General features: G+C 42.6%; 1 protein-coding gene across 9 annotated transcripts in view; it reads right to left on the bottom strand.

The window, feature by feature from the left end:
- The window catches only part of AFF3 (ALF transcription elongation factor 3), a 498,510-nt gene that overhangs the window by 214,591 nt on the left and 265,901 nt on the right, over positions 1–18,018 (bottom strand). The window lies entirely within an intron of this gene.

Below are 18,018 nucleotides of genomic sequence, written 5' to 3'. Positions count from 1 at the left end.
ATCACTTCCTCCTTCCTGTGTAAACAATACACAGGGGAGGAAGCTTCTCATTGGCCAGGAGCGATCCAGAGGGGGTGGCCGAAAACGAACGGCCATCCCCTCATCACGGAGCGCTCCTGGACCGAATCGGACCGCCGTAACCAGCGGGAGGGGGTCAGATGGGACCCCCCCACCCGCTGGAAGGCAATCACGTAGATGTACGTGATTATGCCTGCCTGTGCCATTGTGCTGACGTACAATGGCAATACGGCGGTCCTCAAGTGGTTAAAAAGTTCATATCATGTGCAAAACAAGTTAAAAAAGAAGCTGCAGTACAAACAATGCAAAAATAAAAAAATAGAAATATATGCAAAAATTTAAAATATATCATAAGATGAAATAAAAGTGTAATCCAAATGAATCACCTCGTAACCCTCTTTGAGCACACCACATACTCACCAAACCAAAAACACCCAATCTAAAAATCAGTTCATGAGGTAAAGTGTCTCTTTAATTGAATAGATAAAGCTACTTCTCTTGACAAACAGAGAATACTCTCCAGTACATAAGGGGTTAGTCTTTATCATCGGTCTTCATCACATTCTCTCACTTATATGCGGAGGAAAAGAGAGGCATTCATAGTGTAAAAACATCTTGATGTGTATTAAACACAACAGAAAGTATTGCACTTAAATTTAATAAGTGTCAACCAAGAAAACACTAATGCACTCTCAAACTCATTAGGGCTGTCAGCTTCGGTTCTCTAACTGAAGCCACAAACTGGAAAGGCTGTGAGGAATGACATCCCACTCCAAGCCATAACTTATGCATTTCGGCATCAAGCTGTCACTCCCTATGATGGCTTGATGCTGAAACACGTACGATTTGGCTTGGAGTGTGACGTCATTCTGCACAGCTTGTCCAGCTCGTAGCTTCAGTTAGAGAACTGGAGCTGACAGCGCTAAAGAGTTTGAGCGCGCATTCTTAGTTTCAGATTGACAATAATTATGTGAGCTTAAATTAGGGTGGTACAGCACGGTTACAAATATATACATATTTAAACTGAACTATACTCAAATTCTACTGTACAGCAATAAACCAATCACATGCTGTCTATAACTCACGATCAGCTCCTGTCACTGCAATTATTTCTGAGTCTGCCATCCAAAGTCACCCTTATACAGCCCTGTGATCTTCTCACTTCCCCAGCTCAGTGCCTCTGTATACAGGTGTGGGTGGGGTCAGGTGACATTTTGGAGGGTGATGTCAGTCTCTTAAAAGCAGAGGTGTGTTTAACCCTTCATCTCCAGGTGCAACCACTGCCAGGATTTCAGGACGCCCTGTAGAGCACTGAAAACTGGCTCGGGCTTAGACTGTTAGTGCAGCTTTCACTTACACGTGAAAATAGCAGACGAGGAACTGGCAATAGGTCTGGACTCTGAAATAGGAAGTTCTGTCTTCCTTGTCTGACTGGGGCAGAGTAAGAATGTGGTTGGAACTTTACCAGCAGGAGGGAGATGGAAATTTAGCGGTGGATGGGTGCAATAAGAAAGCGTCAACTGGGCTATGTAAGATGGATAGATCGTTTGACCCATCCATCTCCTGGCAGCAGTGTTTTTACTGACAGTTTATATCCACAATAGACATGTGTAAAAAAAATCACTGATTCACCGCCTGAATTTACTGATGTTTGGCCACACAGGTTCCTGCATGGGTGTTCTCTAAACTCCAAAAAACGTGCTGTTAGTTTAATCATCTCCTGTTGAAATTTGTCCCATATATATATGCATATGTATGCATGTAAGGTAGGGACCTTAGATTGTAAGTTACGTGAAGGCAGAGACTGATATAAATATACAATATGTAAAACCCTGTGTAAAGGGTTGGTAATATATATATATACCTGTTACAAATAATAGTATGATATAAAAGTTGTTGCGCTGTCCACAAAGTCAGTTAAATATATTTTCCATAGTGCATATCATGTTACTAAAGTGCAAAGATGCTTCAAAACATAATTAGTGCATATCATAGTAAACAAAGCACAAAAGTGCTATAAACCATGTATAATTTTAGTTCATGAATGGTCACCAGAATGTGCTCCACTCTAATGCCGCATACATACGATCAAACATTCTGACAACAAAATCCATGGGATTTTTTCCGATGGATGTTGGCTCAAACTTGTCTTGCATACACGCAGTCACACGATGTTGTCGGAAATTCTGAATGTCAAGAACGCGGTCATGTAAGACGAGCCAAGAAAATTGAAGTTCAATAGCCAGTGCGGCTCTTCTGCTTGATTCCATGCATGGGTAGAACTTTGTGCATCGGAATTGTGCACACACGATCGGAATTTCCAACAACAGATTTTGTTGTCAGAAAATTTGAGATCCAGATCTCAAATTTTTTGTGTGTGAGAAATTCCAATGGAAAATGTCCGATGGAGCCTACACATGGTCAGAATTTCCGACAAAAAGCTCCCATCGAACATTTTCCATCGGAAAATGCGACCGTGTGTCAATGTTTCCCTATGAGAGCTGTCTTAACTGATACTACGCAAGTCTGTATGACTTTAGAAAAGGTTCCTGCACTACTTTGGTCTGACTTTGATACGACTTCTATGCTACAGAGTGTAAAAAGTCATATCAAAGTCGGACTCCACAGTTGCACTGAAAGTAATGTAACTTCGGAGTCGGGCTAGATCATATGCTCCAATTCAGATACGCTCTCTCCATCTCCTCAATCCGACATCATGTAAGAAGGGTCAGTTTTTTTGGTAAGAGGCTAATCTCTTTTTACCTTGGATTGGAGCACATGGGGGTGACCATTCATAGCACAAAGTTTACCTGTAGTGCACCTGTGGAGCACCATCTGTTTCATCTTATTGGTTTCTGGGACCATTTCATTTGCACTCTAACTGGTATACAGGACTCTGCACCAGGGATGTGCAGTCAGGAGAGGCAGGTGAGGCAGAGCCTCACCTATCATGAACATAAACCAAACCCCCCCAAAAAAACAACATAAAATCATGGAGCTTCCAGGGTCGGAGCTTTCTGAAGTCCTACCCCACCACTGGTCAAAATTTGGGGCTCCTGGGACCTATGGTTCCATAGATACGGTGCTCCTTGTGCACTCTGTCACTCTGCTCTCCTCTTACTGCAGTGTCATAAAAGGGGGCATGTGTCTAAAAGACACATGCTCCCTTCCAGCCCAGCCCTCTTAACTAGAAGGAAAAAGCATAGGTTTATGGGTATACGATTTACTCATAATCCCATGTTTTTCTCACACAGTTAAGAGCGAGAATGAGAATATGTTGCTGAAAAAGTACTGCTTTAATTAAGCTAAATCATATATTATTATGTTATATGTTATAACATAATAATGTATTATTTATCTATTTACTGTGAAATTACTTGTTTAAAGTTATAACTTCAAACTTTAGTAATTTGTCTGTTAAGCCACCTGCTCAGTACAGTTTTTGAAAATATAGTAAATTACCTTAAAAACAATATATAATAATTATTTGTATATTACTTATCACTTAACCACTTGCCACTCTGGCTAATTCTGACACTTCTCTCCTACTTGTAATAATCATAATTTTCTTGCTAGAAAATTACTCAGAACCCCCAAACATTACATATATTTTTAGCAGACACCCTAGGGAAAAAAATGGTGGTCGTTTTTCAAACAACTGAAAAAAAAACTGTTTCACAAATATAAAATAAAAAAAAACACTAAAGTTAGCCTGATTTTTTGGTATAATGTCAAAGATGATGTTACACTAAGTAAATAGATACCTAACATGTCAGGCTTTAAAATTGCGCATGCTTGTGGAATGGCGCCAAACTTCGTTAATTGAAACTCTCCATAGGCAACGCTTTAATGTTTTTTACAGGTTACCTGTTTAGAGTTACAGGGGAGGTCTGGAGCTAGAATTATTGCTCTCGCTCTAAGGTTTTGTGGCATATGTAATTGTGTGTATCTGGCTCTGATACTAGCCAGTGCCTCGCCAGCCACTGACCTCACCGCACGTCTCTGCTCTGCACTATATTATTTACCGGTCAGCATAGACTATTATATTTGTTGATTACATGAACTATAATTATTCATGGTTTAGAGCACTTTTGCACTTTGTTTACTATGGTATGCACTACTTATGTTTTGAAGCATATTTCAACTTTAGTAACATGATATGCACTAAGGAAAATATATTTAACTGACTTTATGGACAGTGCAGCAACTTTTATATCATAATTTTTTTTTTATATTGGCATGTGCAATATTTTTGGAGTGCAGCTGCCATTGTTGTTTTCTTCTGATTAAGTCTGAATATTTTCACCACTTTTTCACTAAGCTCAGAGATTTCTTTATTAGACAAATATTGGTAGAGTTAATTGTATAAGTCAAAATAACTGTTTAGGTGAACAAAAAAACATTATATATGTACAAAATTTAAAAAAGCAGAAATGTTAATGCACTTCTACATAAAAAATGAACCTTTTTGGACCTACAATAAAGAATTACTGTAAAATAAATTATATTGAAGAAAAAACAAAGTACCAATAATAAACACTGCAATTGCAACAATCTCTGTTTAAAATGATTGTAAATTGTAATTTGTTTTTCTAATTAAAATAACAAACATGTCATACTTACCTGCTCTATATAAGAAAAACAATGGGGGTAAATAAAGATTGTTGGAAATCAATTCAATGTCTCTACCATGTTAGGTGTTCAGTCCTCTAACCAAATTACCTGCTCTATACAATGGTTTTGCACATAGCAGCATCCTCTTCTCAGGTCCCCCACCAGCGCTCCTGGTTTCTAACCTCCTCCGCTGAATCCCCCCACAGCAAGCTGTTTGCTACAGGGGCACTCGTGCATGCTTGCTCCCAAAGCCATGCTTCATAAGACACAGGGATCTGGGCTCAGCCCCACCCCACACTCCCTTGTCACTGGCTCTGATTTACAGCCAATGACTGCCGCTACTGTATCTGAGCTTATGAGGAGTTAGAGAGCCAAGAGAGCCTCACCTCACATGAACATTACTGGATCGAGATCGGGCCCAGGTATGTATTTAAGGGGGCTGCAGGGGTAGCTGCATGTAGAAGGTTTTTACCTTACTGCATAGAATGCAGTAAGGTAAAAAATAAACTCCTGCCTTTGCAACCATTTTATTCTGAGTTCCATAATAATCGTTATCTTTCTGTTTACAGTAAGTAAACTGTGATGATCCATGAAAGGCCTAATGATTACTGCTAATGATCTAAGTTACAGACCCTGTTTTGTGTTATAAATATTGCAACTGTTTATTTCCTGGCAAGCTAATGGCAAAAGCCTCAGTCAATAAGCACATAAAAAAAGAACTGGAGATCAATAGGAGAACTAATTTAACACAATTCCTAAGAAATATGTGCCACCTAGGGACTTAACAGATACCTTTGTTATATGTTAGTTAGCTGATGTGATGCCTGACAATAGACATAGAAAATTAATATTGCTCATCTCGTCTTTCTTGTTATGTATAGATATAAGCTATCCACTGAGGACTACAGGTGAGATAATGAGGGTAAGGATTACTGCCAAACTACACAGCTCACATTCATTAAGCAATCACATGCTGCTATGGACCCTTGAGAACAATGGGTTTAATTTAATGGCTTCTGAAGCTTGAGACGCAAGTGCATGGTGCCTCCTAACTGCATAATCTCAACCCTGGAGGAGCTCATTGCTTGTCTCTATAATATTTCATCTTTGCAGATTGACACAACCAAGAAAATAAGCAGTGCAAAAATGACTCGCAATATGTATAAAAAAATCTTTCCATGCTTTGTTTAACCACTTAAAGAATATGTATCTAGCAGTGGCTAAAATACACATATTTCGGATTTATCATTACCAAGTATAACATGGTTTACTAAATAGGATTACCAGAGACTATTTGATTTTAAATCAAAGAACATATGTTGCTTATTAGCTACTGTCAATGCAAAGGTCCTTGTACAAAAACACGAGTGAGCAAATGTAATTAATAAAATTACTGGTTACAGCAACCAATTCCAAGGATTCCACCTATAACGCTTCAAGTGCAGGTTAGAAAATGAAAATGGAAACAACTAATTGGTTGGCCACGGAAATTACTCCAGAATGTAGCCCATAAGAATCCCATAGCAAGTAAAGGTTCTGGATGTTATGAGCATAGGCATAATGCTTGTTGTTGAACCCGGAGGCTAGGATGTCCACATCGGAAATCTCTAATTTCTGACACAGGAGATCTCAGAAGAAGAGATAAAGGAATTCCCCTTGGTCCAGGCAGTGATGACTGTGGTAATCCACCTTCCAACATGTGATTAGATTTACTTTAGGTAATGCTGCCTGTCTCCTGATACTCCCCTGGTGGTTAATATAGGCCACAACTGTGGCTCTGTCTGATTGTACTCTGCACAGGTGATCTTAAAGAAGGAGAGTCTGGCGATTCAGAGCTAGTTCCAAAACTCCAAGCTCCAGGATATTGATGGGGATATTGGCTACCTTAGGTGACCATGTTCCGTGAACTGTGAGAGATTGTGTCAGAAACCATGAATCAGACTGAGACAGAAGTACAATTAAATCACACTTGTTTATTAATAAAAATAAAAAGGTAAATAGAAAAAGCGTAGTCAAGCATAGCCAGAGTCCAGTAACCAGATCGAGTAGTCAGCCAGTCCAAAGTTCAATAACCAGATAGGGTAATCAGCCAGGCCTGAAGTCAGGGATCCAAGTAGAGCAACTGCAAGCAGGATAAGGAGCCAGGAGGGATGTCAGCAAGCCAGTCTTGAAACAAACCGCAGGAGATGGTTCCTTGTGATGTGACCAACACGAAGGCAAAGGTGAAGTGAGCTGGAAGGCTTTAAGTAGGCAGGTCAGACGAGCATCATCGGGAACAGCTGGTAACTGTGGAGAGAGAAGAGAGCTGGCAATTAGCCGACAGCTGAGCGGCCAGCCCAGAGAAGGAAGGGCTAAGCCAGCCCTGACAGATTGGAACACTTTTTCACAGCCTCTGATGCTGGCATCTGTTTGTATGACCCTCCTTAAGTGTGGTAGAAATGACTTTCCCATTGTCATGGCTGAATTGGAAATCCAACAAGCTAGGGAGGTCCTTGCTTACCTGGAAAGGAGCATAGGGAGTTTAAGAGAAGGGGCATGCTCATGTCATGTCAACAAGATGTTGCATGGGAAAGGCCTTGGTTGAAATTGAGCAAAGCAGACAGCATTCAAAAAGGCTACCAGTAGGCTCAGAACTCTCTAAGATAATCTCACTGAAGGATCTCTTATTTATCTTAATATCCATGTATGAGATCTTAGGGAAGGATTTTGTGTAGTCTAAGGAAGACTTTTGCCGGGGTTGTGTCCAGGATGAGGTCTAAATATTCTAGTTGAAGAGAAGGTTGGAGAACAGACTTTTGAAAGTTAATTACTCAGTCCAAGCCTGAAGCATCTGAATAGTCCTATGGATGTTTTCAGATAGTTGAAGGGGAGATGAATCTTTCTGACTTCCTAGAAAGGCAAGAAGGATGAAAGTACCGTTGTGAATACTTTTGGAGCAGAGCATAGACAAATTGCAGTGTAACACATTGTATGTGTTTGTCTCCTAATGCGAAGTGTAGGAATCACTAATGAGGCAGGTGAATGGAAAGCTAAAATTAAACATCTTGGAAGTCTAATGATGCTAAACATTGCCCTTGTCTCAGAGGGCTAATAATTGACCTTGCAGATTATATGCAAAAGTTTGAAACGTGAAGTTACTTGTTTAGAGATTTTAGGTGCAGGATAGGATGAAAACCCCTACTGGATTTGACACTGTGAACATGTTTGAATAGAACCCTTTGAACCTTCAGGGCCCCTGTGCAAGAAACCACGAAGGGTCCTCCTAACCCCCAGCCGGGGGCACTTCCCACTGACCTTTGCGATGCTGGTATAGTATCCCCTATGTGGTGGGAAAAAAGTTAAGTAAAAAAAAAATTATTTTAACTGTAAAAAATTTAAGTTACACCCAAGCACATAAAATTCCCCCCCCCCAAAATGTTGACCCCTCCGCCCTCCCCCATATACGCACATACAAATGTAAACACATGCATCGGGGTGCCTATGCCTGAAAATATAGATTGCAATACATATGTTATATATCGCTGCACACGCCGAAATTAGAGCAATAATTCTAGCACTAGACCTCCCCTGTAATACTAAACTGATGACCTATAGGCGGCTTTTAAAGAGTCACCTATAGAAAATATAGGGCACTGAAGTTTGTTGCTATTTCACGGGTGCACACAAATTTAAGGTTTAACATGTTGGGTATAAATGTACTCTGTGCAATCTCAGCTTTTATATTTGACCAAAAATTGGGTCATTTATTGTAGTAGGGTATGAATTGAGTGATCTCATGAGATCCGGCGCCTCATCCCTTGTATTGATGGAATAGCTGTAAAGGGATTTGAGTTTGGGATTATAACGGTGCTGAAATACATTTGGAGATACAATTTTACTTAAAAGATACCATTTTTATTACATGAATATACAACAAGAACAATCAGGGGTGCATAAAAGATAAACAGAGTAAATGTATAAACATTAATGCTGGCCAAAGTATCCATATGCATGGGATGGTTACTGATACATAGCAGGTCCCTACATGTTTTGCCAATCAATGGCTTCTTCAGGGGATTATGGGATCACCAGTATTCAGCAATGGCTCTAGTAACAATGAATATAGAAACAGCATTTCAATATTCAAACATAACAAATTTATACAAAAAAAAGAACAAAAAAGATAAAAGAAAAAAGGAACATAATAAAGAGATTGTGTATTATGGCTCATAGCTTACCCCACCCTACTTACCAAGGAGACTCCCACAAGGGGTGTGCACCTGAGCAGGATGGATGAAGCAAAGGAGAACCGGATAGTGAGCCAAGGTCAGGGCAGGCAGACAACGTAATCAGAACAAGCCGGATCGGTACACAAGAGATCAGTTCACGAGAAGTCAGATAAAACAGGTTACATGAAGGGAGCTCAGAAACAAATGTTGCTCAAGCAACCAGTAGCTGGTTTAAAAGGGATTTAAATAGAGAAGCACACGAGGGTCTGGACAGGAAGTAGCAGGAAGGAATCATATATTAGGCAACAGGTGAGGGGCAGCGACACCCATAGCTGCAGAGTGCACAGAGCTGAACACCAGCTAGTGGAACAACAGGTGCCAGTCGACCTACAGCAGTAAAGGTGAGACACAGATCAGCTCCGCAGCTGATCTGTGACAGTACCCCCCCTCTTATGAGGTCCCCCTACACGTCTGGGGGCTGGCTTGGCAAGGAAATTTCCGATGGAATCTGATCACCAAGCGTGGGGCTGAGACATCAGTGGCATAAACCCAAGACCTCTCCTCCGGACCATAGCCCTTCCAATCAATGAGATAGAGTAGCCTCCCCCGGGAGTACTTGAGGTCCAATATTTCTTTAATCTCATACTGATCCAAGGTATCAGCCACAAGAGCGGGGTGAGAAGAAGGGCAAGAGAAGCAATTGAGGACCAGTGGCCAGAGCAGGGAGACATGCAAGGCGTTGGGTATCCTGAGATGAGAGGGTAAAGGGAGCTTGAAAGCAACTGGATTGATCTGACAGAGAATAGGAAATGGACCAATGAAGCGAGGGACACATTTCATTGAGGGCACACGGAGTCGGATGGGCTTGGTAGAAAGCCAAACTCTATCGCCAGGCAGGAACTTAGGAGCCGGACGGCGATGATGATCTGCTGCCGTTTTATGCCTGGAAGCAGCTAGATGAAGATTGCCAGAGACTTCTTTCCAGACTGAGTTGAAGGACCTTTGGGTCTCAGCTGCTGCTGGTACAAGAGGAGAAATGGGAACAGGAAAGGGAACAGATGGATGCTGCCTGTAAACAGTGAAGAAAGGAGATTTTTCCAGAACTGGCATTGGAGTGATGGTTTAAGGCAAACTCTGCCCAGGGCAAAAGGTCCACCCAGTGATCTTGGTGGCTGAGATGAAGGCACGGAGAAAACGTTCTACATTTTGATTGACACGTTCCATTTGCCCATTAGACTGGGGATGAAAGGCAGATGAAAAATCCAATTTAATCCCAAAGGAGCTGGCCAAGGCTCTCCAAAACCGAGCAGTAAATTGAACTCCTCTGTCACAGATGATATGCGAAGGCATCCCATGAAGACGAAAGATCTCCTTAATGAAAGTTGTGGTAAGACTGGGAGTAGAAGGTAGGCCTGGGAGAGGAATGAAGTGACACTTTTTGGAGAACCGATCCACCACTACCCAGATGACTGTAGAATCTGTTGAGGGAGGCAGATCTGAGATAAAATCCATGGAAATACAACGCCAAGGTATATCGGGCACTGGTAAGGGCAAAAGCAACCCAGCAGGGGCAGACATGGAGGATTTAGACACAAACCGTACAAGCTTGAACATATTCCTTGACATCCTTACGAAGAGAAGGCCACCAGTAATGACGCTGAAGAAGATCACAACTACGAGGTATGCCAGGATGTCCAGAGAACTTGGAGTCATGTGCCCAAGCAAGGAGTTTGGGACGAAGTGCGGGAACTACAAAAGTTTTACCTGGGGGAGGCAACGTAGATTGGAGCTGAGTAGTGGCTAAAATACGATGCGGAGGGATGATGGGACCAGGATCTAGGTGATTCTTAGAATCATTGAAATCAAACGATCTGGACAAGGCATCGGCTCAAAGGTTTTTGGCACCTGTCAGTATAGATCGTAATACAATGGGGAGAACCCTCTTGAAGATGTCGCCATTCTTGAAGAGCTAGTTAATAGTGAGTAGCTCACGGTCCCCAATGGTATAGTTTTTCTCCGCATCAGAAAACTTCTTGGAAAAGGCTGAGACTTGCCTTGCTGAGCTTGGAGTAGGACGGCACCGACTCCTACTGAAGAGGTATCTACTTCCAAAGAAAGGGGTTTAGTAATGTCCGGATGTAGAAGAATTGTGGCGGAGAGGAAGGCTGCCTTGAGTTTGAGGAAAGCATCAATGGCTTCAGGGGACCAGAGTCGAGCATTGACACCTTTGCGGTTGAGAGATGTAATAGGGGCCACTAAGGTGGAGTAGTTACGAATTAATTGGCGATAGTAATTGCTGAAGCCCAAAAAGCACTGGGTGGCTTTAAGTCCAGAGGGCTGGGGCCACTCGGAGATGGCTCGAAGTTTGGCTGGGTCCATGAGGAAGCCTTGTGATGAGATTATGTAGCCCAGAAATGGCACTTGTGTTTGCTCAAATAGACATTTCTCCAATTTTGCATATAGACAATTGTCCCGTAGATGCTGTAGCACAGCTTTCACATGAAGACGATGGGTAAGTAAGTCTGGTGAGAAAATAAGAATGTCATCTAGATATATAATAACACAGACATACAGAAGGTCACGAAAGCTCTCGTTAACAAATTTTGGAAGACCGCTGGGACATTGCTTAAGCCAAAGGGCATCACAAGATACTCATAATGTCCGTCCCTGGTGTTAAAGGTGGTCATCCATTTGTCTCATTCCCGGATTCTTATTAAATTGTAGGCCCCTCTAAGATGCAGTTTAGTAAAAACATGAGAACCTCGCTGTCTGTCAAAGAGTTCTGAAATTAAAGGAAGAGGGTATCGGTTCTTCACGGTGATGGTGTTAAGACCCCTGTAGTTGATGCATGGACGGAGTGAACCATCTTTTTTCGCTACAAAGAAGAACCCGGCTCCGGCAGGTGAGTTAGATTTCCTGATGAAACCCTTTTGCAGGTTTTCCCAAATGTATTCCAAAAAGAGCTGCAGGTCCAAGGTGATAAAATTGTGTGATTCCCAGAGTGGAGAGGCCCAAGCTAGAGCATCATTGGAGAGGAGAGAGATGATATATATACCGGCTGTCTGGCGACGGCAGATGCAGGCAGGGATTGCCAGGTGTAGCAGGTAAGACGGGAGCAACTGAAGTAGGAGCAGGAGGAGCTGAAGTTGCAGCGAGTTGCAGACGATCCAGACGGGAGGCAAGATCCTGAAGAACCAGCATTATTTGCTCTTGATTTGCTTGAGCAAACTGTCACGGTATACAGGCGAGCAGCAGGTGGCACAGGATCCCCCAGTGCATGGAGTCTAAGAGCCAGCCGGTATTCTGCCAGGGACCCCCCCCCACGAGGGTTTGGGCTTAGCTGCGTGCTGACCCCAGGTTACAACCCCCAAGTTCACCCTGCTCGCTAGGGAAGTACCAGAAGACACTGTTAGACAAGGATGGATGGATGGATGAAGCAAAGGAGAGCCGTACAGTGAGCCAAGGTCAGGGTGGGCTGCAGACAACGTAATCAGAACAAGCCGGGTGGGTACACAAGAGATCAGTTCACGAGAGGTCAGGTAAAACAGGTTACACAAAGGGAGCTCAGAAACAAATGTTGTTCAAGCATCCAGTAGCTGATTTGAAAGGGATTTAAATAGAGAAGCACATGAGAGGCTGGACAGGAAGTAGCAGGAAGGAATCATATATTAGGCAACAGGCGAGGGGCGGCGACACCCATAGCTTCAGAGTGCACAGAGCTGAACACCAGCTAGGGGAACAACAGGTGTCAGCCGACCTACAGCAGTAAAGGTGAGACACAGATCAGCTCGGCAGCTGATCTGTGACACATAGAGTTGGACTTTATGGCAGAATGACCAGAAAAAAGCCATTACTTTCAGCAAAAAAACAAAATGGCACGTTTTGAGTTTGTGAAAAGGCATATGGGAGACTCCCAAAATGTATGAAGGAAGGTGCTCTGGTCTGATGAGACTAAAATTGAACTTTTTGGCCATCAAAGAAAACACTATGTCTGGCGGAAACCCAACACATCACATCACCCAAAGAACACCATCCTGCTGTGGGGATGTTTTTCAGCAGTTGGGACTGGGAAACTGGTCAGAGTTGAGGGAAAGATGGGTGGTGCTAAATACAGGGATATTCTTGAGCAAAACCTGTACCACTCTGTGTGTGATTTTCGGCTATTACAGATGTTCACCTTCCAGCAGGACAATGACCCCAAACACACTGCTAAAGCAACACTTGAGTGGTTTAAGGGGAAACATGTAAATGTGTTGGAATGGCCTAGTCAAAGCCCAGACCTCAATCCAATAGAAAATCTGTGGTCAGACTTAAAGATTGTTGTTCACAAGTGCAAAACATCCAACTTGAAGGAGCTGGAGCAGTTTTGCAAAGAGGAATGGGAAAAAATCCCAGTGGTAAGATGTGGCAAGCTCATAGAGACTTATCCAAAGCCACTTGGAGCTGGGATAGCCTCAAAAGGGGCTCTACAAAGTATTGGCTTTAGGGGGTGAATAGTTATGCACATTTACTTTTTCTATTATTTTGTCCTATTTGTTGTTTGCTTCACAATAAAAAAAAAAACATCTTCAAAGTTGTGGGCGTGTTCTGTAAATTAAATGATGCAAATCCTCAAACAATCCATGTTAATTCTAGGTTGTGAGGCAACAAAACACAAAAAATGCCAAGGGAAGGTGAATATTTTTGCAAGGCACTGTAGAATCAGTAATGTGAAGGAAAGCTGGACAAGCTGGCCCTATTTCATTATTTTTTATTATTAATTCAATCCTAACTTTATTTCCCTTTTTTTATTCATTTATATATCTACAATTATTCCATAGGCTCCATGCACACTGAAGCTGATAAACTGCAGTTTATTGGCGTTTGGGCGTTTTTTGTAAAAGTCCATAAACTCCACTCTATGTTAGCCTATGTGTCCATGCACACATGGACGTTTTTCAGCTTTAATGAGCAGTGGAGTTTATGGGCTTTTTTCTGAACGCCAGAAATTCGCGTTCAAAGTGCCGTTTTTCAGCGGCAAAAAACGACAAACGCTCATTAACGCTCATTAACGCTCATTAACGCTCGTTCATTAGTGTTCGGCATTCTATTTTTCAATGCATTGTGGGATTTTTGGAGTGTCCTCTGTGTATTTTTATAAAAAACGCCCATTAACGCTAACGCTGTAAAACGCTCATTAACGCTCATTAACGCTAGTATAAAACAATCTGGCGTCCAGAAATAGCTTTTTTGAGCTTCAGTGTGCATGGAGCCTTATAAACCCTTCCTATTCACCATGTTTACCAACATTTCATTTTGTTATTATTTATTTTTTTTACCCTCCATCCCCACTCATTGACTGATTATATTCCTCTTATCTAATTTTTTTTTCTTACTCATATCCCCTCTTTTCTTTTTTCTTTTTTACATAGGGTTTTATGATGATGTCATAACCCTAATCTTTGTTATTTTGGTTTCGGTGGAGCCCCGTACCTATATTTTTCCATAGTGGAGCTTATGTAAGTATCGAGGCTATGTTAGCCCACAACACTGGACTATGTTATGTCCATTAATATAGACTGTCTTCTCCTTTTCCAATTTTAATTTAGACTGGTCCCTGTTTGCCCCCTGTAGCTACATGACTACATGATTACGGCTGCTAGACTGCTCGGGTGCACATAAGTAGGGTGGGATTTGCGGGGTGGGAGAAGTTATGAACCATGACACATGATCTGTTTATTATGTACCTTTTTACTTTTCTTTTTTTGTTATTCTTTGATATAAATTTGTTATGTTTGATTATTGAAATGCTGTTTCTGTATTAATTGTTACTAGAGCCATTGCTGAATACTGGTGATCACATATCCCCTGAAGAAGCCATTCATTACGTACCAGAAACCATCCCACGCATATGGATACTTTGGCACTTTGGCCAGTATTAATGTTTATACATTTATTTTACTATACATTTTATCTTTTATGCACCCCTGATTGTTCTAGTCTAATATTCATGTAATAAAAATTGTATCTCCATATGTATTTGGGCACGGTTACAATCCCAAACTCAAATCCCTTTACATCTTGTGGGTCATTTATTGTGTTTTTGTGTCCCCTAAAATTAACTTTAGTATAGTTTTTATGGAAATGTTGTGGATATATCATGTGAATAACACTATTTTATTCTCTAGGGTATCTGCTTTCAGAAGATATATAATGTTTTGGTGGTTTTATTTAATCTTCAGGCCTCAAATTATTTTTTTTAAACACGTGTGCAAAAAAACACAACCTTCGTGAACATATTACATGTTCCACCCACACAGCCATGTGCGGCTCTACCCGCGCAGTTGTGTCATTCGTGTCATTCATTCACAGTTGAGTTCTGTGAATTAATTAACTACAAGTACGGACAATGAACTACCATGGCGCTGTTGAGCGCTTTGGTAGTTCATTGATTCTTCCTGTCAGTGTGAAATGGTCAGTCCTGTTAGTCCTTGAGAAGATTTTGGTTGCTTTGACAGAAGAAAACAAAATGTCTCCCAGTTTTTAGGAGTATGGTTGCCCCTTCATTGTAAGGAGAATTTTGGGGTGAGCTTGGTAGATTTTGAGTTTCAGGTCGTTTGCTGAAAGGAAGGACTGTGTTTTGGCTTTGAAGATGAACTGATGGGACACTCTGGTTTTTGAGGAGGCAGAAGTGGTTTTGGAACCTTTCACTGTGGGAGACAATCCTGTGACAGCTTGCATGCTTCTGTGACAGCTTGGATGAATAGGTCAAGAGTAGGGATGAGCTTGGTGTTCGAGTCGAATGCATGTTCGACTCGAACACCAGCTGTTCTCCCGTTCTGCTAATTCTGAACTTTATGTTCCGGATGCCTGTGGCCAATTATAGCTCAGTGGGCTTAGTACACGCCCCACACTATATAAGGCTGCCATCGCGGAGGCCTTGTGTAGTGTGTTGCGGCATTCAGGGAGATAGCAGGATAGGCAGGGACAGTGTGTTCTTTTCTTGTGAACCTAGCGCTGTTAAAGTGGGTGTTGTGTGCCTCAAGCACAGTATACACCTGAGGATACCTATTATTGCTGGTGTTCTGTAATACAGGCATCTGCAGGAGTTCAAGTGGGTGTTGTGTGCCTCCAGCACAGTATACACCAAAGATACCCCTTATTGCTGGTGTTCTGTAATACAGGCATCTGCAGCAGTTAAAGTGGGTGTTGTGTGCCTCCAGCACAGTATACACCTGAAGCTACCCTTTATTACTGGTGTTCTGTAATACAGGCATCTGCAGCAGTTAAATTGGGTGTTGTGTGCCTCCAGCACAATATACACCTGAAGCTACCCTTTATTACTGGTGTTCTGTAATACAGGTATCTGCAGCAGCTAAATTGGGTGTTGTGTTCCTCCAGCACAGTAAACACCTGAAACTACCCTTTATTACTGGTGTTCTGTAATACAGCCATCTGCAGCAGTTAAATTGGGTGTTGTGTGCCTCCAGCACAATATATACCTGAAGCTATCCTTTATTACTGGTGTTCTGTAATACAGGCATCTGCAGCAATTAAATTGGGTGGTGTGTGCCTCCAGCACAGTATACACCTGAAGATACCCCTTATTGCTGGTGTTCTGTAATACAGCCATCTGCAGCAGTTAAATTTGGTGTTGTGTGCCTCCAGCACAGTATACACCTGAAGATACCTCTTATTGCTGGTGTTCTCTAATACAGGCATCTGCAGCAGTTACATTGGGTGTTGTGTGCCTCCAGCGCAATATACACCTGAAGCTACACCTTATTGCTGGTGTGGTTCTGTTTCTGTAACACAGGCAGGCAGCTGCAGTAATTACAGTCGGTGTACTGTGTCATCTGCTCAGTGTGCACCTAAAGCTACCTATTTGCTGGTTTTCCCATCTCCCTGCAGGCCATTACTATGTCTGGAAGGCCAACAAGAAGAGGCAGACAGTCACAAGCCAATAAAAGAGGGCAAGCAGGCTCTGTGTCTAGAGACAACAGTGCTGCTCGTGGATGCAGTGCATCGTCATCAGCACGTGGCCATAGGACATGCTTGTCCTTATTTTTGGCAGCTGGACGTGTTGAGCTGCATCATGCCGAAGACTTGGTAGAGTAGATGACCAAGCACTCCTCATCCTCCTCATCCTCTCTCACCCAGGCTCAGGGTACTAGCAAAGCAGCTGCCAACGCGTCCTCTTCCCTCATCTCAATGTCATCAGTTCCTCCTTCCCTAGACCCACCATGTCCTTCTGAGGAGTCCCCCAAACTGTTTGAGCACAGTGTTGGGTACAAGCTCCAGGAGGATGCCCAGTGTTTTGAAGGCTCTGATGATGATACCCAGCTAGAGGAAGACAGTAGCGTGAGCGCAGAGAGAGGGGATGCTCAAGAAAGACAGAAACCTGGCAGTCATGTTCCACCAGCTGCAGCATACTGCCAGGTTTGCTCCAGTGATGAAGAGGGAGAGGATGATGAGGTCACTGACTTCACGTGGGAGCCTGATAGGAGAGAGGAGGAGGAGGAGGCACATCTCCAACAAGGCAGAATGCCTTCTGGGGGCCAGCTTAGGGGCAGCCCACCGACTGAATCACACCGCAGAGCTCCGCCTGTTCAGGGCGCTGCCTCTGCGTGTTATTCCAAAAGTAATTTGGTGTGGGCTTTTTTGAGAAGAGTGCATCAGATCGCACCGCTGCTATCTGCAACATATGTCTCAAGCGTATCTCACATGGCCAAAACATCAGCCGCTTGGGCACCACATGCTTGACCAGGCATATGTTGACCTGCCATGCAGCTTGTTGGCAAGCGTACCTTAAAGACACACACTAAAGAACAAAGCGAACCTCTCCTTGCTCCTCATCAGCTGGGATCTAAAGGAACATCTTTTATAGGCACAGTAAGATGTTTAAGACTGAGACAGCAGGGGCTACTACCGGAACAGACCACTTTTTAGGTTAACCCATAAATTGACTATTCTATTTGTTCATAAATGGTCTCTTAGTATCCAAGGGGGCATGGCAAGACAGAGGAGAATCGAGTCATACTATGCTGAGGCTTTTTCGCACTGCACAAGTGAGCATACCTACATTGTGTGAAGCCATACTATAAGCCCCCGTACACACGGTCGGACATTCTGACAACCAAATCCGTTGGATTTTGTCTGACGGATTTTGTCCGAAACTGTTACATACACGCGGTCGGAC

This window comes from Lithobates pipiens, unplaced genomic scaffold (genome assembly GCF_037356315.1).
Source record: "Lithobates pipiens isolate NorthernLeopardFrog02 unplaced genomic scaffold, aLitPip1_a1.2 Scaffold_16, whole genome shotgun sequence".
Taxonomy (NCBI): Eukaryota; Metazoa; Chordata; class Amphibia; order Anura; family Ranidae; genus Lithobates; species Lithobates pipiens.
Note: the sequence above shows the minus strand (reverse complement) of the source record. Positions and strands in the feature narration are given on the sequence as shown.